We start from the raw sequence: 26,297 nt of genomic DNA, 5'->3' as shown, positions 1-26,297 counted from the left end.
GAACTCTGATCTTTCAGCTGGCACCTAGAACTAGTTCAGAATTAGTGATGAGCACATTGTCCTGGTTCTGACCAGGACAGGGTTAATTTCTGCAGTAGCCTGGAGGACAGCTAGGACATTGAGGTTATTCTATACCACCTCAAGTCACTTTTCAGGGAGAGAGAGGGGGGTCCCTTCCAGGTCAGGTAGCCTGAGGGAGGGAACAGGAGGGTATTGTTGGGGTTTCCACTGGGTGAGAAATCACTTGTGAGTTATTTGCATCTTTCTCATACCATTTAATTAGTATTGTTGCTGTTACTGTTCACTGTCTTACTTCATCTCAATCCATTTTTTGCCTCCAATTCTCCTCTCCAGCCCACCGCAGGGGAAGGGAGAGTGGAGCAGCGCATGGTTCAGAGTGTTTCAGTGGGAACACCATCCCTAAACCATGACACACATGAAAACTATTCACTACACCTGTCAGACCAGGTCTCCAGCACCACAGTACCCCACAGTTTGCCCACAACCCACTAAGTTACCACTTGTGGGGAGAAACCAAGAAAAGGTCAGCCTGGAGAATGAAGTACCTTTGCATTCCTCCAGGCCAGCATAATTGTACACTTCTATGATTATTTATGCTACTTCTGCTAAATTTCTTCGATCGACAAAGAACTGAAGAACAGTACTAGACACAAAAAGCTCTCTTAAACACTTCATTTAGAGCATTCTATAAAGGTAGTGAAAAGTTTACAAACACTAGTATTCATTCATCAAACCCTAATTAGTTTTACTTTGCAAATACCATTAAACCCTCACAAGTCTTAATATGAGTCAAGAGTGAGAATTTTGTCCCTTGCTTTCCAATTTTTAAAGCAAACACAAGTGCTAATGTACTGAAAAATTACGAGTCCTTCAGCATTCATCTAAGAGCAATACCAACATAACAATGGGAAAATTTAAAAACACTTTTTTAATTACCCAAACAAAACTATCAAGCTTGAGAAAGAATACCTACAAAATCCAGAATTACTAGTGTAAAGGACATTACCCATAGGTACAGTGCAAATGTGAAGATAAGTGCTAGGACCAGATTTCTTTCACTCTCCCAAGACACATTGCAGAAATACCAAAACAATGCTTAACACCTAACTTTACCTTTCATTTGGGGGTCTGTCTGTGTTCCTAAGCATCACAAGAAAGCTAAAGGTATAAAGACTTTAAAGTTCTGCTACAAGATAAATCATAGTGTACTTGCAGTTACAGATTGAATAAATTGTTCTGGATTATCAAAATAGTGCTTTTTAGCCAACAGTGAAGTAAAGATGTTTCTTCCGCATTTTACGAAGACACAACTAGAAAATGAGCATTTAGCTAAATACAGCACTGTTGCTATTCCTGAGGTTTTGAAGGACAAGCTAGAAGAAAAACCTCACAGGAGAGACAGGAATAAAAACACCCACAAAAATCCCACCACACACACAACTTAGTCCAACTCCAAAACTAAATCACTTTTATTCCAGCACATTCTCAGTCTGACTACTGTTGGGGAAGGGAAAAGCCTGAACCTGCAGTACCATGGACAGGGTATCAAAAAGCTCACAGAGTCAAAGAACATGTTGAGTCAGAAGTGACCCACCAGGATCATGGAATCCTTCTCCTGGTCCTGGTACACAACACCCCAAGAATCACACCATGTGCCTGAAAGCATTGTTCAAACACTTCTTCATCTCAGACAGGCTTGGTGTTATGACCACTTCCGTGGGGAGCCTGTTCCAGTGGTCAATCACCCTCCAGGTGAAAATCCTTTTCCTTATATCAAACCTAAGCCTACCCTGACTCAGGTTCATGCTGTTTCCTTGGGTCCTGTCACTGGTCACAAGAATAAAGAGATTGGTACCTGCCCATCCTCTTCCCCTCATAGGGATGCTGAAGACTGCAATGAGGTCTCCCCTCAGTCTCCTTTTCCCCCAGCTGAACAGACTGAGCGACCTCAGCCGCTCCTCATACAGCTTTCTCCTAAGACCCTTCACCATCCTCATGGCCCTCCTTTGGACACTCTCTAACAGCTTAATCTCTTTCTTATATTGTGGTGCCCAAAACTGCACACAATACTCGAGGTGAGGCCACCCCAGTGCAGAGCAAAGAGGGACAATCCCCTCCCTCAACCAGCTGGCAATGCTTTGCCTGATGCCCCCCGTGACATGGTTGGCCCTCCTGACTGCCAGGGCACTGCTGACTTACATTCAACTGGCCATTGACCAGGACCCCCAGGTCCCTTTCTGTTGCTGCTTTCCAGCTTCTCATTCCCAATCTGTACAGACAACCATGACTGCTCCATCCCAGGGGCAGAATCCAGCACTTGCCCTTGTTAAGCCTCATATGGCAGGGAATTGCTCATCTCATTGTTTGAGGTCTCTGCAGAGCCTCTCTGCCCTTGAGGGAGTCAGCAGCTCCTCCCAATTTAGTGTTGTTGGCAAACTTAGTGTTCCTTGGAGTCCTGTGTCCAAATCATTAATGAAGATGTTGAAGAGAACTGGGCTGAGGATGGAGCCCTGCAGAACCCCACCAGTGACATGTCACCAGCCTGATGATATCCCCTTCAATATAACCCTTTGTGCCCAACCTGTGAGCCAGTTGCTCACCAATGCTCCTGTGCCCTTAGGAGACAGTGTTTAGAGCTGCACTGATGGGCTCCAGCACGTGCAAAAACATCTTCCAAGGGGCTTTCACTAGTTCCTGAGCAGCCTGCAGTCTGCTCTCCTCATGTCCTCAGTTGAGGTTTTGCTGGCACTCTTCCTCCTGTCAACACAGATTTTATATTCGATAGTTTCATGGTTGCTGTGGCCAAGATGACCGCCAATCTCCACTTTGCTCACGAGTCTGCTGACAAGCAGCAGATCAACAAGGGCACTGTCTGAGGCGGTTCCCTTAGGGCCTGTTCCACGAAGTTGTCAACTAGGATTTTTAGGAATCTTCTGGTCTGGGTTGTACTAGCTGTGAGCTGCTTCCCAGTAATTTCTAGCAGGCTGGAGTCCCCGTAAGGACAAGGGCAGTTGACTGCAAAGTGTCCCTTAGTTCCCCAAAGAATAATTCAGAGTCATCGTCCTGGCTGGGAGGTCTGTAGTAGACTCTCAGGATGACATCTACATAATTTGTTTGTCCCTTGACTATTACCCAGAATCAAGGCTCTCAACTGTGCCATCACCAACTGTGAGCTCTCTTCCATTACACACAATGCCACCCTCTCACTTCTTCTGTCCCGCCTATCCTTCCTGAAGTGCCCGTAACCACCCAACAGGGCACACCCAACCTCAAGACTGATCCCACCATGTTTCACTTATGCAAATGATATCAAATCTCTGGGACTGGGACAATACTTTGGACTAGTCTTATCTGTAGTTCATGCTGTGTGCATTAGCGCAGGAACACTTCAGGTGTGGTACTTTGTAACCAACACCGCATGAAGCTGATTGAGGGATCCTATTACTGCTTATTTGCTAAGGTTTAGGCACGCCGTCCCATTGCTTATCACTGGCAAGCCTGGTATTTTCCCTTTCCCTTTGGAGCACTTCATTGCTGAATTTTTAGGCAACCAGATTGAACTTTACGAAAACAAACATCCTGTGTCAGTGCAAGAGATTCAGTTATCTTCTGTATTACATCAATAAGCTTCAGTATTCACATCAAGCAGCATCTTTAAGTTTAAAAAGCCTTCTTGCATTTCCACTGAAGCCACACTATCTGCTTTAAGGCTTTTAACACAGAACTATAGAATGGCCTGGGTTGGAAGGGATCTAAAAGATCATCTAGTTCCAACACCTCTGCCATGAGCAGGGACACCTTCACTAGTGGAAGTTGCTCAGAGCTCCATCCAACCTGGCTTTGAAAATTTCCAGGGATGGGGCACTCACAATTTCCCTTGGACACCTGTTTCAGGGCCTCACCACCCTCACAGAACACAATTTTTTCCTAATATCTAGTCCAAACCTATTCTCTTTCAGTTTGATAGCATTCCCCCTTGTCCAGTCACTACATGCTCCTGTAAGAAGTTCGTCTTCATCTTTCTTAGAGGCTCTCTTCAAGTACCAGAAGGCCACAATTAGGTCGTCCCTAAGCCTTCTGTTTTCCAGGCTGAACAATCCCAATTTTCTCCGCCTTTACTCATAGCAGAGGTGCTTCATCCATCTAATCATCTTGGTGGTTTCCTCTAGACTCACTGCAAAAGGCCAATATCCTTTCTGTGCTGAGGGCCCCACAGCTGGATGCAGCACTGCAGGTGGGATCTCATTAGAGCAGAGCAGAGGTGCAGAGCCTGTTCCCTTGACCTGCTGCTCAGGCTGCTTTTGATGCAGCCCAGGATACACTTGGCTTTCCGGGCCACGAGCTCACATTGCTGGGTCATTTCCAGTCTCTCATCCACCAGCACCCCAAAGTACTTCTCTGCAGGGCTGCTCTTCCTTCATTCCCTAGTCTGTACTTGATACTGGGAGTTGCCCTGACTCAGGTGCAGCACCTTGCACTTGGTCTTATTAAACCTTATGAGATTTTATAGGCTCATTACTGATTCTTAGTTTCAAGCTCTAACACGGACAATTTATTCATGAAGTTGAGGAGTGTTACATTTTTTTTTTTGCTACAGACTCACCGAATAATTCCAATTGGAAAAGATCTTTAGAGTCTTCTAGTCAACCTCCTTCTCAAAGCAAGGTCAGCAAAATTAGTCTAGATTACACAAGGTTTTATCCAGTGCACATCAAACAATCTAAGGCTGGACACAACAGAATCTCTTTCACCTGTTCCAACAATTGTCCCACTACATGGAGAAACATGTTCTTCTTAAATGCAGTTATTATATGTGGTATAAATTGAGTTATTATATATTACATAATGCATGCCTGCTGTCTCTTGCCTGCCTTCCACATGCTGCTGTAATGATCCTGGGTCAGTATTCTCAATAGTCTGCCTATTGGTACTGTAATGCTGCTATGAGTTCCTCCTGCTTCCCAAGGCCTTCTCTTCTGCAGCCTCAAGACCCATTTCCTTAACAACTGACAGAATTCTAGCAAACTCTTACTTCTCATACACAACTGCTAAACCTAAAGTCTTCCATCACAAATGTTTTGATTTAGAGTGGCTGTTATCTTCATCCCCACACTTCCCCAGATACAACTGCAGGAACTAAGACCTCACACTAAAATCTGTTCTACTATAAGCTAAAATGAGTTACACACTGCCTTTCGAGGCTCACTATAATCCCTCTCTAGGAATGTACATCAACTCTAAAGAGACCATCATCTGCTGTTCAGCCTGCAGATCTGTTTCTAAACTAGAATTAAGAGATATGGAAGAACTTCTTAAAAAAAAAAAATCATCCAGTTGAACAAAGAGCTGTAGTCTTACAGGCTCATTATATACACATGTACACAAGTTTGGATACATAGGAAAAAGAAAAGATGTCCTGAACTGAAGGTGGGGAGGAGGGGAAGGAAACACCCCAGTGGGAGGCAGAGGGTGAACCTACAACAAAAAAACCAAACCAACAACCCAACCTCAAAGTACATAGATCAAAAAGTTATCAGGAAGGAGAATAAGAGTACATTATTAGGACTGCTGTCTAAACCACTGTTAGAAAGAAAATGAAAACATTAACAAAGACATCACAAGCACTTCAGCATCTCAGGTAAATTTCTGATTAGGTGAAGTCCCCTATTGAAAATTTCAAGCAACAAGTTCTTCTATCAGTTTTCCCAATCCTCCAGATTTACTTATCATACTAGTAATAAGGTATTTCAGGACAGTAACAGCTCTTCAGACACAGTCACTCACTCTTTGATGAAGCAAGAAACATCAGGAATTATTAACCACCAGAAAATCCATGTCATGGCTAGTCAGTCAAGAAATCCCACAGACATGAGGGGAAGGAGTGAAAAAGGAGATGTATCTCAAGATTTACTTCATACCTCTTATCACTAATTGATACGTGCTCCAGTACTTATTTCTCAAAAGAATAGATGGGGAGCTACAGATACTGGAAGAAGCAGTGATGCTTCCTTAACAGAAGAAAAGCAATCTTCTCTACAGACTTCCATCTCTCTCTCTGGAAAACCCACATTCTATATTTCATTTCCAGCTAAAGGGGAGAAAATATATCAGAGAAAGGTCTGTACTCCTCATCCAGCCCACTTAAAAAAAAAAAAAATACACACACACACAAAAATCCTTGCACCAGCTTAAAATAATTCTTCAGAATACTTGAGAAACCAAGAAGAAACATATGGAAGGAGGAAGATTTGATCATTCTCTTCAACCTCATCTTAAAACTTGTGAAACAACAGAGTCACTGGCCTCAGATTCACTCTCAGCCATTCATACTCTTAATATCTTTACAGTCATATAACTGGAAAGAGGTAATTTTGACTTTTGCAAGAAGTGACAATGCTTACCCCTCACCACAGAGGGTGTCAAATAAGGAGAGCCAAGTTAGTTTAAGCCACAGGCAAATGAACACTAAACAACTGGGAGGCAGAATATTATTAGATGAATAACTAACTGGGGCCCCCAGCATAATAAAGACATGGAACTGCTCAAGCAGGTGCACAGAAGGGCCACAAAGACGATCACAGGGCTGCAGTACTTCTCCTATGAGGCTGGGATTGTTCAGCCTGGAGAAGGCTCCAGGGAGATCTTACAGCAGCCTTCTAGAACCTAAAGGGGGCCTACAAGAAATATGGAGAAGGACTCTTTATCAGGATGTGAAGTGATAGTACAAGGGGTAAAGCTTTTAAATCAAGAGGGTAGATTTAGATCAGATATTAGGGAGAAATTCTTCACAATGAGGGTGGTGAGGGCCTGGAACAGGTTGCCCAGAGAAGTGTGGATGTCCCATCTCTGGAGGTGTTCAAGGCCAGGTTGGATGGGGGCTTTCTGAACAAACTGGGTGTTCCTGCCCATGGCAGGGGGTATGGAATGAGACGATCTTTAAGGTCCCTTCCAAACAAAACCACACTGTGATTCTATGAACTTGTCTATACTTTGCATTTTAAAAGGCAACACAGCAATCCATTAGAATTTAATTGCATTTAGGCAGTGCTTAAGGCAGAAAACCAAAATACTACAAATTAAGGCTGTGATCCTACAAACATTTAAGTAGTAAACTTTACTGGAATAGATTTAGACTATAATGAAGTTACAGAACATGCCTGAAACATAGAAACAAGCCTACATTTGCAATATTGGCTTCAAAAATGTTTATTATAACAACTCCCTACCGTGAGGACTGCTGTTCTACAATATAACAGTCTCAGCATGTAAATACACAAAGTACAGTGGAACTGTAAAGTTACAACAGAAGTTGAATACATACAGGCCCATTTCCACGTTAAAGACACATTAACAGTTACACCACGGTACAGGCACTTAGAATTTTTCAAGAGTGAAAAAGTAACTAAAGCATGAGTCCCTGTAGCTAATAACTGGACCATATCAGCTTTTTCCTCAGTGGGTACCTGGAAGGTAAAGCCTATTCTGAATATAGCACACGTCCTGTGCTCAAATTTGTGGCACTACCGGAAAGTAGGTGGAAATTAAGCCTCTGGCTTATTTCTTGTTCCATGCTAAAAATGACAAAGGGTGAAGCTTCTCTAAAACCTGAAATTCTGTAGCACATAATTCAAGACAAAGTATTTCTTTTAGCAATTTAGGAAACAGTTGGATAACATAAAAGGTACATCTAATTAAAATGCAGTATCAAATAAATCCAATGATCTATGAGTTCTATTGGCTGAAGAAAAATACTAACTCAAGAGTTCAGTTTAAGTACAGAAAATAGGAATACTATGCTTAGGACATCATCTGCTTCAGACAAGAGTAGGATGCTGCTTCAGTAACATTCACTGACATCTGAGTCAACAGAAAACAGTACAAATGTCTACCATCTCACAGTCACAATCACACTTTTGGGTTCATTTGGCTTCTACAGAGAATACTTGAAATGTTATGAGTTATTTCAAAAAGCAAACCAATCATTTAACAAGAAGCATAGAAAAATTTCAGAGGATGAAAGAATCTTCTAATCACTCACTCACATACCTGCTAGAAATCCAGAAAGGTAGTTGCTTTGAGCAATATTCACTCATATCATAAATCTCCATTCCCATATATCTGGTACACAAGCTACAATCGCTTGCTTCTACTTTTCAGGGAAATATATATTTGTTTGCTTGCATTCAAGGAAGTACTTTTATCTCAGTGAGGAACAGAACATATATAACTCCTTGAAAGCAATCTATATGCTGTAGTAAACAAATTCTAGAGACAGTCATATATAAAGCAATTGCCTTAAAACAAAAAAAAAGGAAAGGGAGAACATTAGGAAGTAACCTGCGGAAATAGTTTTCCAGGTCATTTTCTAAAAAGGCTAGGCAGAAAGGGAAAATCAATTTAGCATTCTAAAAAGAAACAATCCAGTAAAATACTCAAAACCAGAGCATCAGTTTCCACAAATTTAAATAGGGTGTGTACTATTGATTTTTTATAAATTCATTCTACATCAAATACATGGAGCTGTGTTAACTCAGACAGGTGAAGTTAAGGAGTCACTTGGTATGTACAAAGTGCTGAATTAAATCCCAAACAAAAATCTGTCAGACTGTGACAAATATATGCTGTAAAAAGCACAGAAGTTCAAGTTGACTGCAAATGCACTTGCCCAGCATACCTTTAAATCCTGTGACTGTTCAAAACTAGAGATTAGAGATACAAGTCTGAGCTTTTACCAATCAGGAGCAGCTGAATGCGGTTTCTTTGGAGAAACCTAAGCCATAGGAGATGCAAACTATCCAAAACTCATAAGAAAATTGAGTAACTGCCTTAAGGAGATGAAGAGCTGGCTGATAGATTCAAGTTTCTTTAAAAATAGAAGAAAAAAATACAAAATTACGACATTAGGGATGCCTCAAACATTCATGGTGATGTTAGCTCTGTGTAAGGGGGTGCTCTCCAATAACTGACTTCATATTTAGTACATAAGAAAATAAAAAAATTTAAAACCCCACACAAATAAAACACAGAGTGACAATAAGTCTATCTCCTTTCTGCACTTCTATATAATATGATATTTCCTAAGTCCATTATAAGTCTCAGGAAAAAAAAAAAAAAGTACAGCCAAAAGATGTTGCACTCTACCTCTACAGAAGTTACCCTCACCGTGCTTTCAGAGTTGGCACACACTGAATACAGCAGAAACAGAAGCTGGTGGTAAGTGGCTCATTTATTACGAGTGGATGACTACAGCACTGCCAGTGCCAAAAGGAACCTGCCCCTCTCACCTCATCACACCGAATTACATTTGTTTGAAAACAAATTCTGCTTAACCTCTGCTCAATATTTAATATATATATGTGCAAAGAATTTTTTAAGAAGTATGGTAATCAGTATTAATTATGATTAAAGACAGAGTAACCATTTTACTTCAAAGCACCTGTTTTCTGACTCTTCACTTTACTTATATTCTATATAACTAAGCTCAAAAAGTAAAAGCCACGTGCCACTGCAGGTTTCCTAATAAAAACAGCTGTATGGTGTTCTCTTTTTGATCACTGAACTTGAAAGCAATTAGTTGGTTTCCCAGAAGATACGACAGAACCAATTCTAAGTAGTTTCTGCCCAGGGTATAGTGTTTTCTTAGACAACTTTCTATCAGATACTATACAAATACATGAGTTACTGTGAAATGGCCAGTCTCTTTGCGAATGAAGAACCAGGGAAGGTCTTTACACCTTCCAGCCTGCGCATTGGATTTTTTAGGTGAGACACAGTGTGCGCGGAACTGAGCCCACCCTTTAATCCTGAGGTTCATCTGCCGGGGCCAAGCACGTTTGGACGGTGGCAGCGAGGTCTGGTTACAGTAGTAACCAGAGCAATAGTTCTTATACAAGGTATGCCACTGCCCCACCTCCAAGGAATCACAAGCCTCAAAGTTAAATCAGAATGCAACCATGAGCAAAAACTTCAGAAATTAATGGCTCTAAAAAGGTTCAGTTGGAGGAGAAAGACACCACACTGGTGAAAACATGAGAATGAACCTACCTTGAAGCGTACTTACAATTATAACTACTATTCAAGACTAGAGTGGAACTGTAATCCAGCCAGATGACAACACTACCCATGTGCAGAAGACAGCTTGATGAGTGTAAGAGCTGCTATTTCCTTAAACTTCCCAGCTGTTCTTCCATATTTTCAGCATACACAAACAGTTATGTAAAAGAAAACTAGTGATCATCTTCTGGGTTCAGACTTACCACCTGATGTTCTAGAACCAGTTTGCCACTAACTGTGAAATCACAACATTAATATGTTAAATATATGCTTTACTAAATGAAAGTATTAGCAAAGGAGCTTTCAAAGACAGGAAGAAGCTCTAATTTCTCAAATATGGTTCCTCAGTTATGAATTCCTTGACCCTTAACCTGGGATACAGTTTCATAAAAAGAAAGATTACCTTCTTAGGAAAAGGGATTCAACTTGCTAAATGATCAATAGAAGCCCATGCAAGAAGGCTCCTTCAGAACAGCAGCAGTTACATGATAAATGGCAACAAGACCAAGTCACTGGACAAATTGGATTAATGCTACTGGGTCTCACTCAGACCAGTGCTTTTAACATAACTTCAGGACTTTAGGGGCCCCTACAGTTCACACTGACTGAAGGAAATATATTCAAATTAACTCTGGGGCATATTGACCTATAAACACTAATTTTGACCTAGCAAATTTTGGTCTTTCATTTTATATTTGTTTAGGAGCTCTCAGAGGACACATTTTATGAATGAAATTCTGAAGACTAACCCTAGTGTTCATTCAACAAAAAAAGAAAAAAGGAAGCAGTCACATGTAATGAAGCAGGAGCTATTCAGAGAGAGGGAATAGTTTCTATTTTTGCAACGTCCAGTAGCCCAAGGTAACATCTTCATATCACAGCAAAGCTTTAGGTCTTTAACTGACAGGCACAGCTATAGCTACACGTACCTATCTTCATTCATTATATGCGGAGAGAAGACAGAGAAAGAAAGTAGCTGAACACTTTCTCCCCACATCTAGTGATTACTGCTACATACTTCTTTCCCTATCCCATTTTTCTATATTTCTAGGCTGTATTACAAAACAAATTCTGAACAACAGCCACCACACACTTACCTATCTGGGACATAACCTTCATCAAAACTTCTATCACTTAACTGCCTCAGCTAGGCAGTTTCCAAAACACATATAAATGGAATTTAATTACTTCCTCCCAGTCCGGCACTCAAATTCTGTTTTTTAAGATGGTAATTTATTGTAACATGTAACAGGAGATAAGTTTAGAAATAACAAAATTACTCCACCCGCAAGTATAGTATTTCACAGTCTAGGTGTCTCAGTTCACGGATCTTGCAATTTAAAATTAATATACACAATTCAAACAGGATCCACATTAAAGCTACATTGGAGAAAGAAACTTTAAACCAATAAACAACATGAAGTCTGTCTTCAAACAAATCTCATCTGTTTAATTCAGTGTTCCTGAAACAAATTAAGCCAGAAAATTGTTAGCAAATCTTCCTATGCAGTGTATTTTATCTTACAATGAGTGAGATTGTATCCTTTTAGTTACTAGTTTTCTGTATGGAACCTTAGATGGAATAAAACATTTAAGAACATCCACACCAGGAAAAGTAAATGCTCCTTCTGTTAAGTACGGAAAATATTAGAGCTCATGGACTGAAATGTAAGATTATATTGCAGTTTACCACAAACAAGGCCTAAAAACATGCCAAAATAAAACCTGGGATGAAAAACTATTGCAAACTACAGTACACACGCCTATCACATTTTTTTGGTCATCCCTACAAAACTTCTGTGAGTCTGTTTCAGATTTGAAGAATTCATTAGAATAAGTTAAAAGTGAAGAGAGAGGTGTGCTGCCATTTTTGCAGTTTCTTTCACTTAATTTGTTTTGAAAAACAAAGAAGCAAAAAAACAAACCAACCCCAACAACATAAAATTGCCAGCACAAATTCCTAGTGTTAATAATTGATACAATCGATTAAATAGAAAATATGGCAACATTACCTTCCAGCAATCAAAGACTGCTAAGCCGTGAAGAGTAAAATACTCCAAGCCCAGAGAGGGACAGTCCAAGGACCTGCACTAAAACAGGGGACCCTCCATCTCACACTTCAAGCAGAAGTACAATTGCTTTATATCAGATTTTGTGGTCAATTGGAACCCACTTCATATTAGGAAACTATTCCTCTCAAGACAACATCAAGATAGAAGAATGATGCTGGGATCACAGTATGTTAGATCATAGACAGATGAAGTTTCCCATCTTCCCTTGCAAGAAAACAGAATTGGATCAAAGTCTGACAGCACTGATCAGAGAACAAGCCTTAGCCAAGATCCAAGTTTGCTTTCCACCAAGTTCAGTAGTATGTTTGCTTGATTCACCTTTATTTTTAACTTTGTGACTAAAAGATTAAAAAAATCCTCCTCATCCTGACCCCAACCTATTTTTTCCCCAATCTGAAAACCAGCAACAGATGAAGTACCTGATAAAAATACACAAATTATTGATTAACCATTATGAAATTAATACTGACATATCCTGCTCCAGAATAAAAATATAGTACATAGCTTTCAGGTTACACAGAAAAGGATGAGCAGAAGCATCATTCTCTTGGCCTGCATTCTCCTGATAGCTTTGGGTGCAGGCTTCCTCAAGCTGTTAACACACATGCATGAGATAGTTTACGAATACCTTATTTTGTACATGTGTGTTTAGAAAACACTTACAAATTCCATTTAAATAATAGACTCCTACAAGAAATACCTTGGAGTTGTCATGTTCCCAGAACAGCTAAGTGGAAGAAAAGAAAATATACAGTCACAAAACCTACTTGATCTTAGTACTATGCGGAAATCAATAGTTTAAACACTAATTCTTTCCTTTAAGCTGTTGCAGCCAGTCTAATAACAGCTAGCTAGAAGTCAAAAGCATGTATTTTGAATGCTCCCTGAATTAGTATAATCTTGGATACAATTTTGAATTAAGAAAACTGTAAAGATTCCCTTTTCAAGCTCATACAAGAAAAATGCCATTTGACAAAACCAAGCATATCAAAGTTCCTGGTACAACAGAACAAAACCCAGTTTGATAAAAACATGCACCCAAATGATCCAAACAGTTTAATGCAGAAAACAAACAAACAAACAAAACAAAACACCACCACCAAAAAAATCCCCCAACAACCAAAAACATACATGTTTTTAGTTATAGAGGTTATATTCCTATTTTCTGCTAAACTATTACATTGCCCTCCCTCCCAATTTGCTTCCAGGAAGAACCAGAAGGTCTGAGCAGCATCTCAAGCCATGCCAAACCATTTGCTGCTATACTTAGTTTTCCAAGTCCGGAAAGCATTTACAGTTGTTAAAATGTTAACAAATGTTAATCAATCTCCTGAAAGGAATAAATTCCCAGACTATTCTCCAAGAACCAGAAGAGTGGGGTGCAGAGAGATGGGGGTTCTATTTGTTTATAGAGCACTAGCTCCTCACACCCTTTCATCCAATAAAAAGGGGACAAACCAGATATACACTGGGGAAAAAAAAGCATAAACATCTTGAAAGAGAGGAAACATTCAGGACACTGAAACAAGGTAAGTCATGCAGTCTTTCACATATGCACCTCATCAAGTTATCTCAGCAATACTGCACAACTGCAAGCGGAACAAAAGGTGATTCCTACAACCTAAGGCACTAATTCACCATGTGAAAGTTTAGGCACCCTTGATCCTAGCAGTCTTGCTGAGCAAATAATTTCCTTCCAACATGTGTTAAGGCCTATAGATGAGCCTCATTTTACCAAAACAACCAAGGCCTAAGATGCAATCTACAATCAGTCACTTAACAGTTACCTGTGCTTACAAACTGGTCTATTTGAAACAATCTCATTTATTTCAAAGAAGCAGGCAAAATTTTGAGAAATAAGTACCAGAGTTAAGCCTTCAGGGCCCATACTTAAGATCTCGGTCAGAGCAATTTCAAAACATTTAACTCACAAAGAGTATCCCAACTTTCCTGAACAATAGCCACAAAGGATAACCTGTCTCTGTACATAAAGAACATTTCTTATTAAATAAAAAAGCCACATCGTTGAGTATACTCTCTCATCAGCTTTTTTAACCCAAACCTTTTATTTAGATGGCATTCTAAGGACGTTCCTAAACTTTGAGCAAAAGGCATCAAGAAACTAGTAGAGCACTACTCCTGACAGACACTCATCATCTTTTCTCTGTAAAGAGAGAAGCTGTTAGGATCCAACACTCATTATTTTAAAAGCTAATAAAGAGGCACCTGAAGAAACACACAGGATAAAAGATGACATTATTTTATCCTTGTATTTCTCCTTTTCAAAGCAATATTTTCCCCTAAAATGAGCTTAGTTTGCAATTCAGCCAAGTTCAACTGCCAAGCATTTCTAAACACTTGCATGTGTTCGTCTTGTTTATGAAACGGAAACTCTATCACAGAATTCCAAATGCCTAAGGTACAGCACAGCTGAATCCTAGACCATGCGTTAGAGCACCACATTATGACAGAGATGCTACGAAACTAGGAGTATATTTGAGTATTTGTAAGCCATCTGAAACTAATTCACCCTCTCCAGTCAAACAGCTGCTTTCCTCCCTGCTCTTCATAAGCCTGTATTTTATTTTTTCCCTTTGCTCTTTACTTTTCTTGCAGTGAAGGGAGCTAGAAAAAAATTTAATTCTTCTACATATTCCTCTTGCAGTATGAGTTCTCTTCTGATAGTGTCAGACAGCAAGAATATGAAGTCAAAGTACAGGGATGTTCAAGACATTTCAAAGCTAAAACAAAATACAGACAGTTAAAACACAGTGGGTTAGAAACCTGTACAGGCTCAGTAAACATGTGACTGGTCAGCATAACTTCTACAACTTTTGGACAGGAGCAAGCCAACATCTGCAGGTCTACAGTTTCCACAGCTTTAACTAGCTGATAGGTTTTGCTTACATTAACATATGTGAAGAGAATTGCTTCTTCTATGAACTACATACTTGGTATTACCACACTGACAGAAATCTACAAGCCATGGACAATTAAACCCTTTCTGGTACGGTAACCAAACATTTAAAGATAATTATCTAGTGTATTTTCCCTCCACTGTATAGACCAAGGCACTAGCAGCTCCCTTTCAGACTAGCAGGTAGAGCTGTACAACCATCGCTGGGAACAGGAGAGAGCCCACACGCAGCCTTATCGTTTGCTTCTACCAATGCACAAAATAGAAAGAGCTTCTAGGATTTTGCAAGAAGGAAACGGAAAGTTACCTATAGGTTATTTTACTGACAGGTAAATCTCGGGAGGCTACATGGACTGTCCAAAATAACACCAAAATTAAGAGGCTGCCATTTACCATCTGTCTGCCTATCTTTCTCTCTCTCTCCAGAAAAAAAGTGCACATCACAACAAGAAATGGAGCCTGGCTCCGTGGAAGAGGAAGAAGGGGAGAGAGGAAATTTCCACGCAAATTCCAAGTGAATCACGCCGCGATGCCCGCGCCCGGCCGCGCCGGCCTGCCCCGACAGAGGCGAGCGGCTCCGGGGGCACTGGCCCACCGCGACCGGTGGCCCGGCCCGGCCCAAGGGCGCCGGGGCGGCGAGGAGGGGATAAATAAAGCCTCCTCCGGCCAGCAGCACCGAAGGAGCCCCCTCCCCGGCGTCCCCCGGGAGGAGGAGCGGCCCATTCGCCCCCGCGCCCTCCCCGCCCGGCCCGGTGCCCCGGGCGCTCGGCAGCGGCCCGGCGCGTCCCCCGGCCCCGGGGCTGCACCGCCGGGTGGGCTGCGGCCTGCGCCGTCCCGGCGAAGCCGCGGCGCTCTCGTAGCCAGAGCGGCCCGGCTCCCCCCCGCCTCCTCCTCGCCTCTGCTTCCCTCCCTCCCTCCTTCCCTCCCCGGCCCGGCCTTCAGCTCGCACTCACCCGCCTTCCTTCTGCCTGCCCGGCCCGCGGTGCGTGTGCGCGGCTCTCCCCGCTCGGGCTGCCCGGCGCGGCGGAGGCGGCCGGGCGGGTGGGTGAGTGAGTGAGCGTGCGGGGAAAGGAGGCGAGGGGAAAAGGAGGAGAAGGGTGGGGAGGGAAGGAGAGAGGCGGCGAGGAAAGAGAGAGAGAAGCGGAGGGGAGAAGCCTGCCGCGGCGCTCCTGAGGCGGGACGTGCGGCGGCGGCCGGCCAGGCGCTCCGGAGGTTGCTCCGACGACCTTTAGGCGAGGGACGGGCGGTCTCCGAGCTCGGGGCGCTCCGCTGCCAGCCCGGCCACCATCTTACATTGGGGAGACTTGCCCCGGACGCCGCCCCCGCTGCGCGTGCGCCGCCGGCAGTGGGCGGAGCGTGGTGCGGGAGGGGGAACGGGGCGCGACGGCAGCGGCCGCGACGGGCGCGGGGCATGACGGGGCTTGTAGGCAGGGGCGGCCCGGGAGGAGGCGGGGGCGGGGCCGGAGCGGCCGTTCCGCCGGGTCGGGACCCCGAGCCGCGGGCCAGGCACGGCCGGTAACGGCCACGCTCCGGGGGGTCCCCGGCCGGAGACCCGCTGCCATTTCAATCACCTGTTGCTGGGCATTAAAAGCGCGGTTCTCAAGCACTGGGTGCATTTATTTATTTATTCATTCATTCATTTGTTCACTTTTGTGTTTATTTTATTCCTCCCATCGGTGTTCCTTTGGGGGTTTTTCCCCCGCCAGCTCGAAGCGACCCCGTGTGCCTCCCCGTCGGACTTTGCCGGCTGTTGGCTACAGCGTCAGGGGGTGGGATGTGCCGAGTTCTCCCGGGAACACCCGACGCGGCTGTCGCGGCCGCTCGGTTGGGGCTGGATGCGGCTCCCACGGAACTCGGCACGGGCAGCTTCCATTCCCGCACACTCCGGGAGAGCGGGACTGTCCCCGGGCGCTGTCCCACCACCGCCCCCCCGGTGCCGCCCCTGCCATCGCCCCAGCCCGCCAGCCAGCCCTGTTCCCCGGGAGGGCACCCCCGCCACCTCTCCCCTTCCCCTTCCCTTCTTTCCCCTTTTTCCCCATTTTCTCCTTTTTGGTTGGTTAATTGGTGTTGTGTCGTCGTTTCCCCTCCGCCATCCTCACGGGCTCCAAGAACGAGGACCTGGCGTGGCAGGATCGCTTCGCTGCTTCTGTTTCTGAAGCTGCAAAATCTGGAGAATTTTGGTTCCCGGGGCGCTGTGCCCGTGTCCTGCCAGGCCCCGCTCCGGGTGGCCACTCCTCCCTCCCCTGCCCGGTGCCTCTCCGTGCCCGGGCTTGGCTTTCCCACGGCAGCAAGGCACTCACGTGGCGCCGCCCCTTTGCCCAACAGACTTCTGTTGCTGCTATTATTATTGTTACTTTCCAAGTTCATTCCCTCTTTGGAACAAAAGCCAAAGGCACAGGAAAAGGTGTTTTCTTGGTTTCCTCTATTCGCTTACAAAATCCAGGCAAATTCAATTGTCATGCACGTGGCTGTAAGTAATTTCGACAGAAACAACTTTTCAAAAAATCTCAAGGAGAGGCTCTCTCCCCTACTAAAAAGGCTCTTTTTTATTTTTTTTTTTTCAAAAAAAGACTCTTCTGCCCCAAAATCCGTAGCTCTCCACAGACAGCCTCATCTTGGATATTTATTATCAGTTATCTCCAGTGCACCAGCTATTACTACTTTTGCCATGACAATATTCACCTGAGAATTTTACTTATTTCAGCAACTGGTAGGAAAGAGAGCTGTTTATCACTGAACGCACGGGGACAACTATTATGTTTAGTGGTATGAATTTTTTCTTCTTTACTTTTGTTTCTTATTTTCAAGAGTTATATTAGTATAGCGTTGCACAATATGCCCATTCCACTAACAGTGGAACTTGTGTTGACATAGCTTATCTCCTTCCTAAGTTAACATTACCTTGTGTATATTAAATTTTAGACTGATATATGTATATTCACCACAGGAAAGCTCTATGAAATAACTTTACTACTTTTTGCTATAGGCAAGACCCAGGTCCACATAAAAGGAAATGCTGTTTTCAATAGTAGTCTTGACATGTGAACCCAAATGCAATGTTCTTTTGAAAACAAAACATACAATGGAATATAAATACCCATAGATGTGAGAAATTCCGTGTTTCTCTGCGTATATCTTCAACTGTAACATATATGTCATATATTAATGTAAAATTAATTCATAGCTATTAATCAAATTCAGGTTACTGTATATATATAAAATAATGTATTTCTCAAAAAGTTTATTATTTTCGTATCAACTGATATAAACCATTAGGTTCCAAAAGTGCCTATTATGTAAGTAACTCATATAAGTAATGTAATTGTTAACGCGCCTAATACTCAGCAACATTTCCTGTTGACTAAAAGTAAGTACTCTGACTTGGAAAGAAAGATTAAAAATAATGCAACTAAAAGCTGCAATTTGGGCTCAGATTCGAGGATGTTAATATTAAGTGAATTCTGTGATTTCTTTTAATCCAGTATTGAGGAGTCTCTCCCCTAGTAAAAGTCTTTTCAAATCCCTTTGCTGAGACCTGCATGAACACAAATTTCAGCAGCATCCAATAATAACGTAGGAAAAACCTATGTGGCAGAAGATTACTTTAACTGATGTTACTGAAGGTTACCCATAGCCATTCCTCCACCTCTGCTTTAATCTGGTAAGAATAATTCACTAGGACATCATGTGGCTATTTTAATTTTTAAGATGTTCCTTAAATTAATTATTTTCTTACTTTTAAGTAATTGTAGTTGCTTTCATGAGGTTACATAACTGCATTTTGACACCTTATTTACTTTTGGAAATATTTGGGGTTTGTTTGTTTGTTTTAATTGGGTCTGATAACTTAGCAGGATTGTTTCTAAAAAATCATTTCCACATCTATAAAGAAAAGCTTTCAAAATACATTTTCTTGGTAATGTAATAACCAATGTGTACTTAAAAATGTCTATCCATATGATCTGTTTGTTGTGGTTCCCCGAGATTCATTGCATACACACTGTTGTGCATTGATTCAAATCACGTGCTGGGAAATTGTTCTCCCGGCCCATGTTCCAAAGTCACTGTCTTGTGGAATACATATCAGAACCTTACCAAGATTCTGCAGTTTGGGGTGAAACCAAGCTATTTTCATGACTGCTCCAGTGTTATGTCACAGCCATTTCAAATGGATGCCAACCTGTTTGGAGGAAATATGGCCGAGACCGACTACAGAGTGTCCTGAAAAGGGATTAGAAGGAGACATGACAGTGATGTACTGATACCGGCAGAGGAGGAAGAGGGGGAGATCAAGTAATTTCCATGCCCAATTGGGATAGAGTAATTATGCTGGGACTTTAGGATAGTAAAGGTTGCAAAGCATCTGTACAGACTGCAGTCTGAATATTCAACAAAAAAACCAACACAGCAGCATCTCTACATGTGGACACATGTACCCATAACATTAGTGCCTCAGTGCTTGCCAGCACTCCAGTTGGCTTTCTGCTCACTGGGATTGATAGTGGTAATTCTACCAGTGTGTGCTGGAAATACGTGTCACGTGTGTGTTTCAGTGTGCCGGTGCTGAGAAAATACGTCAGGATTTGGAAAGTTCACGATCCCGAGTTGTGCTGGCAGCAGTTGGCTGGATGTGCATGCCTATATTTCAGACTGAAAGTTGGGTTTCATAAATAGAAAAGAATTATTTTTTCAAGCTTCTGCAAAGCCTCACTGATTGCTACAGAAAGTTCACAGATATAGAATGTTCTGACTAACTATAGAATAATAATGAAGGGCTTTTTTGAGAAATTAAAGGCAGGTGGAGGAGCCTTACAAACACTCTGATCAATATTTACTGCAAGTGGCAGATGTTCACCATGTCTTGTTGGAAATCTATGAGAGGAGAAAGAGGTGTCCACGCTGCTCAGGGAAACAGGATGAGTGATTTGTCCTGCTCTTTCTTAAATGAGAGAATAGAGTGGTAAAAAAATGAATGTGTTATAGCCAAAAATATGAGAGAGATGTATCTTTGTTAATGCTTTTGGATTATTAGGGGGAAAATGAGAGCTTCAATGGGATGCTTCAGCCATTTTTCTCATTACACCCTTTGCTCATTCAGCATAACTGGCATCACACATTTGCAAATGAAAGCAGAATTCACTCCTGTTTTCTGGAAAGGGTGCAGTGAGGACACGCAGGAAGCTCCCACTACTCTTGTTAATCTCAGAGTGCACTTGAAGTAACGGTATAACATCCTAATATTCTTCAGAGGACTGTTTCTTTTGCACAATTTAAACCAAATCTTTCTGTATGTTTTTTTCCTTGCCCCAGATTCATATGCAAGTTAATTCAAGTTGCCATAAGCATCCTTCCAGCTCTTTTTTTGCCTTCTGGCTCCTGTGACAAAATCCATTCACAGAATCCTCAAACTTCTCTTTCCTATCCTCCTTTTCTTTTTTGAAATATTTTTTATGCATCAAGCAGCTTGTAAGGCTCATGTTCCTCATTGTAATAGTGCCTTCGTTGCCAGGGACAAAGTGCAAATGTTTATTTCTACACTGAACTCAGTACCAATGATCATAGGTTTCATATTTTTTTAATCAATTTTGGAATGTTGTTCCCATCTGTTTTTCCAGTTTGGGCTTTCCTAGGAAGTGGTTGTTCCCAGGGAACCCCATAGAGTGTAACAAAATAAGAAGCCTCCCACTCTACATCTCCTTTCTGTAGAAATCCTGTGCTAGTGTTGAAATGGGAAGGAGGGAAGAAGATGCTGGGCTAATGTATCCTGTTACTGAATAGTAACAGGACTCGAGTTTGCAGTTCTTTGTGTACCTGTGCAGCAATGTTACCTTGAAGTATGTTTCCAAGAGATGAGAAATAGTCTTACTGAAAAAGGCAATGGATAAATCAGAAGGATATTCAGCATTGCATAGAAGGGTACTGAAATATATTCAAATAAAGATAAGAAACCAAGAAGGCTGCATTACTTTGCTCTGTGCATAGTAAAAATAGAGAACAGCTTTTGTCCTAAAATCTCCATTAACACACACAGGTCAGCATCATGTGCACTAGAAAGGAACAGACTGTAGAGCAATTAGCCTGAATCCAAGAACTTTATATTGCTAAAGATTTCATTATAAGTGTTTTATAATCTCAGCATTTTGAAATGTTTCATTTGGGTAGTTCATCTTATAAAATGTGAAAGGAGCTAAAGAATGCTGAACAAATTATAAGCCAAAGTATATTTGCTATTGCTTTTTTTTCTGCATTCACTGTTGCAATAAATATGCCTGCTCTGCAATCTGTATTCCTATTAACTCATGGGCTGCTGCCACATGATTTGAGTGGCAGAAGAGCAGCAGCAAGTCCAGATGAGTAGTCAAGCAGTGCAAGGTGGGAAGAGAAGATTAAGTTCTTGTTTGTGGAGCACCACAATGACCACAGTAGGAAAGGCGGTGCCAAATGGTTGGAAAGAGGCTCATGGTTCATACAGCTCATTTCCACTGCCAGTGGTGACATCCAGATAGTGGCTGATTTAGAGATGCAGATCTATGATATAATATAGGACATGATAGGAATACTTCCCTCTGTAGGATTTTCAAGCTAACCATCTATCTGGATTTCAAACAGCTTTTTAGTAACCTCAGTCTTTGTGTTTCACTTCAGTGGTTTGAAAAAAATATTAGCTCTACAACTCTCTATTTGAAGTGACATCATTTGACAGATGTGGTAAGTCACACAGATCCATTACAATAGTGGGGTTCAGTGGTGACTTCCCATGGATAAATCTGTCACAGTTTATCCTGTTCTGGACTGTTAGAAGTCCTGGAGGTCCTGTTCATATCCCTTCAGTTCTTGTAGAACAGCCAGCATTATTTTGCTTTAGGGTGGCACTGGTCCATTTCTCAGGAATGTCTCTCTCTTGCATTCAGTTTGGCCAACAGTCACAATCCTAATATTAGAGGCAGTGTCATAGAGTTGGGGCTGGATGTGCTAATACACACAACCCATGAGTCTATATCGGGTGGGGGAAAGAGGTGCTGCTCAAAAAAAAAAAAGTGTGAATCTGGGGAAACACACACATGCTGGAATTGTGAAGGAAGCCATCAGCATTCAGCAGGAGTGATAACATACCTAGTCCAGATGATCTTGTAACAGAGGAGGGCATTCAAGGGCCAGACAGCAAACAAACCTCATCATATTATACAATGAGGGAAAATAATTTAAAAATGGGGAGAAACCTGTCACAAACTGGATGCAGCTCATAGCTGAAGGCTCTGAGCTGATGAGCCTGGATTTAATTCATGCCAAACAAAGAAAGCCCAGGCACTTTAAAACAATCTCAACAAATAAGCTCAAGCCAACTCATCTGAAATATTCGAAGTAACATCCCTGTGTAGACAGGACTTCATTATGTTACGCATTATTGTTTTCAGGGAGTCATCACCTACTCTTTAAAGCAAAGGATACATTGCAAGAGAGAATGATTGCTCATTATTGTCATATTCCTTGATTGCCTTCTGTATTAGTTCATTCAAAGGAATGTATTTTTTCTCTTCTGCCCTTCTCTGCCTGCATCTGACAACACAGCATTTTCCACAGAGCTCAAAATTGCTTGCATTCTTATAAAAACGCCTCAGACATATGGGATTTGCTGAGATGAAATAAAAAGTGCATGACTTGAGAAAATGCAATACTTCATCCTGTATATTGGTTCCATGGCTGATGTATAAACAGGAACTGTTAGTTACAAGAATTTCCATGACTTTTTTTGGTGTTGGAACTCATGTTCTGCATAAGCCAGGTGTGACAGGAGCTCACCTGTCAAGACAGTATGACATTGCATTAAAGGTCTGGTGTGAACTTTGACGCTTGTAAATATATTGCACCAGCCAAGCTCCAGCTGCACCCCTGCAGTTTTCCAGGCACATATACTTTCTTTTGCCAAAAGGAATGTGAGCTATTGCAGCTAATTTTTTGCTATATAAACAATGCTGATAGAGAGACAAGCCCAAAATTAGATAGGTTAGATAGGCAAAATAATAGATTAAATAGGAAAGTCAAAGCATTTATTAATCAGAAATATGAGTATGGTCCTTAGGCAGCTGCAGAAAACTGACTGTAATGTGACAAATGACAGATCCCAGTATAATACGATCAGTCTTGCATATAGACAGCACCATAACCGAGACTCTGTATGATATTGATGCACTTGTTGTACAGAGAAATTTGGCCCTTCTATTCTGATAGAAAACATTTCCTCTTAGCCTGTGCTTGACATGGTGACAGAGCGAAGGCTGTGCTGTGTGCCTTGCACCACTCTGCTCTCTTTCCCCTTCTGCTCTATCTTCCCTCTGGCACTCTGCAGCTCGATGGTCCCAGGCTGAGACACCAAGGTTCAGGATCACATCCAGGGGGATCAGAGACCAAGCTGATATCCTGACCATATTTTATAGTTTAATCAAGACACCTAAAGAATGATAGATACTTTTCTATTTTAATATCCATTTTTTATTCTTGCATATGAATTTTTAAACTGTACTATATTTTTCTTTGCAACATTTTAAAATCACTGGAACATCAGTGCATGAATATGAGAACTTCCTGCTAGCAGGAAATTAATGTCCTGAGTAGACACAGTTTATTTACTCCTAATAATCTAGCACTTGCTTTTTTTTTAAGCAATGATAAATTGTCTCTGATTCTTAAATAGGTTATTTCAAACTGTAGCCAGTCAGCCTCTGATAGGTGCCATACTTTTCTAAATCATATAAATCAAGTGCTGGCTTTTATTTTAACTTACTTTTCTTTCTTAACTTACTTTTCTCTTCCTTACTTTCTTTGTGTTGGCATCATCCCTGGGAAACTGAAATTCATTTTTGCATGGAAAGCTTCAGAACAGATATGCCCCAAACATTTCCACTGATAGTGCATTGTGACACACTTGCCTGAAGTGCTTATAATTTGTTTTATTCAAACTCACTGTATGCTAGGCCTTAAAACGTACTGCACAGTTTCTGGATTGCCATGGGGAGAAGATAGGCTATGCTTAGTGTTTTGTGAGGTTTCTTCCATGCCTAGCAGTATTTCTCCTAACTAGTAAATAAAACAGTTTAATGTCTAAAAGCCACAAAATATGAAACTTTTCAGTGTTTCAGTGCTACTACATGAAAGTAGCTTGATTTCTGAAACAACTGAGCATTTGCAACTTCTCCTGAGGTCAGTAAAACCTCCTCTGAAAGACAGATGCAAGTTTTTCCCACAGGATTTCTATGTTGAACATTAGACCTACACTATATACAGTATTATGATACAAAAAAACAGGTGGACACCCACCAGTTTCTTTCAAATGCATCCAGATGCTTCTATGTTTAATCTCTTGGGTATATTCTGTTGGAATAAATTTGGAAAAGACTTAAAGCTAAATCTACGCCTAAGCAGAGTAGAAGGTAATGAAGAATCTCTTTAGAGAATAGCGTAGGGAATGTACCACAGAGTAAGATGCACAAGGTGATGCTTAACAGTATCACAGAATCACAGAATATGCCAAGTTGGAAGGGACCCACAAGGATCATGAAGTCCAACTCCTGGCCCTGCACAGAACCATTCCCAAGAGTCACACCATGTGCCTAAGAATATCATCCAGACGCGTCTTGAACTCTGTCAGCCTTGGTGCTGTGACCATCTCCTGGGGAGCCCATTCCAGTGCCCAGCTACCCTCTGGGTGAAGAACTCTTCTAATTTCCAACCTAACCCTCCCCTGACACAACTTCAGGACATTTCCTCAGATTCTGACATTGGTCACCACAGAGAAGAGATCAGTGCCTGCCCCTCCTCTTCCTCTAACAAGGCAGCTGCAACCGCAATGAGGTCTCCCCTCAGACTCCTCCAGGCTGAACAGACCAATAGACCTCAGCCACTCCTCATAGGGCTTCCCCTCAAGGCCCTTGTGCATCTTTGTTACCCTCCTTTGGACACTCTCTAACAGCTTAATCTCTTTCTTATATTGAGGTGCCCAAAACTGCACACAATATTCAAGGTGAGGCTGTCCCAGTGCAGAGCAGAGCAGGACAATCCCCTCCCTTGCTTTCCAGCATCTCATTCCTCCATCTGTACATATGTCTGGGGTTGCTCCACCCCAAGTGCAGAATCCGGCACTTTCCCTTGTTGCGTTAGGTTCTGCCATAAACATGTGGATTGCTTCATTGTGCTTCAGAGGCAACCCCTTCAATCAACAGGCAATGGTGAGCCATCACTTTCTTCATTCTCCAGTGCAGAAGCAGCAGAGTAAGAGCATTAAGATTAGGTGGGTATCCAGCTGCTTCTTGCTTGTTTAAAAAGACTTGGCCAAAATCAGGGACAAGAGAGAAGTGAGTTGCCAGTTGCTTGCTTCTTCATTCCCCCTCTTTGCCGATAGGGATGTAGACACTGGACTTCCTTCTGAGTAATATATAGCTTTCCTCCTTCTTCTGAGCAGCATATAACTTGACTCATTTCAGGCCTACTTCAAAGGCACAGAAACCAGAGGGAACACTCTCAGACCTTTCCCACTAGAGTGAAGTCGTACATCCTCACCTCAGGACAGGAAAATACTAAGTTGTCTCAGCTGAGATCTTGGTAAAGACAAGGGAGTTATTTTTTCATTTTCAAGATCACATTAAAATTAAAGTTTATCTCAATTTAGTAATGTAAGTGAAACTACCTCTGTGGATTTTATTTTAAAATAGTTAAATAGATGCAGTATCTATTTATTGAGGTATGTCTACTTTCATGAAGCATTAGAGCACAAAATAAAAGAGCTTAGATCTCAAAATATGAAAACTGTTGAAAGAATAACAATGGCTCTGTTGTACTCCTTTACAAAGCAGGACCAGGTGGCCTAAACTGAGTTTTATTAGGCATTGCTTTCTAATTGCTGACGTGACTGAACAATCAAAGCTGTAAAAAAAGCTTGGCTAATATTCTGAACACTGTACGTTCTTAAGAAAACTTAGCTGTGGTGAAGTATTCCCCTTTAATTGGTATCTTTCCTCTCAGATAACTGTGGAATTAAGAGGATAAACAGAGCCACATTAGGTTTTCATGGCTCATCTGCATCTTACATAGGCTTTTAAAGTTTAGTAGCATGGTATGTCCTCCTTGTAGGAGGTCTTCATGTCACAAAGTAATCAGTTCATGAAAGAAGTCTCCAAAAAATTAATCACACAAAAGTTCAAAAGTATGGTGGCTCTATGACCTCTTTCTAGGAAGTGCTC

The 26,297-nt window shown here is 41.9% G+C and overlaps 1 protein-coding gene across 7 annotated transcripts in view; it reads right to left on the bottom strand.

The window, feature by feature from the left end:
* Positions 1–16,377, bottom strand: part of CNOT4 (CCR4-NOT transcription complex subunit 4) — an 81,025-nt gene extending 64,648 nt beyond the window's left edge. For all 7 annotated transcript variants that reach the window (XM_027885785.1, XM_027885789.1, XM_027885787.1 and 4 more), the window contains exon 1: positions 16,017–16,377. The gene's annotated coding sequence lies outside the window, so the exon portion shown is untranslated. The remainder of the gene's footprint in view (positions 1–16,016) is intronic.
* Between the last annotated feature and the right edge of the window lie 9,920 nt (positions 16,378–26,297).

Source organism: Empidonax traillii, unplaced genomic scaffold, assembly GCF_003031625.1.
Source record: "Empidonax traillii isolate 1590-97213 ecotype Southwest subspecies unplaced genomic scaffold, ASM303162v1 scaffold172:size1107868, whole genome shotgun sequence".
Lineage (NCBI taxonomy): Eukaryota > Metazoa > Chordata > Aves > Passeriformes > Tyrannidae > Empidonax > Empidonax traillii.
This window is presented reverse-complemented; position numbering and strand designations above follow the sequence as displayed.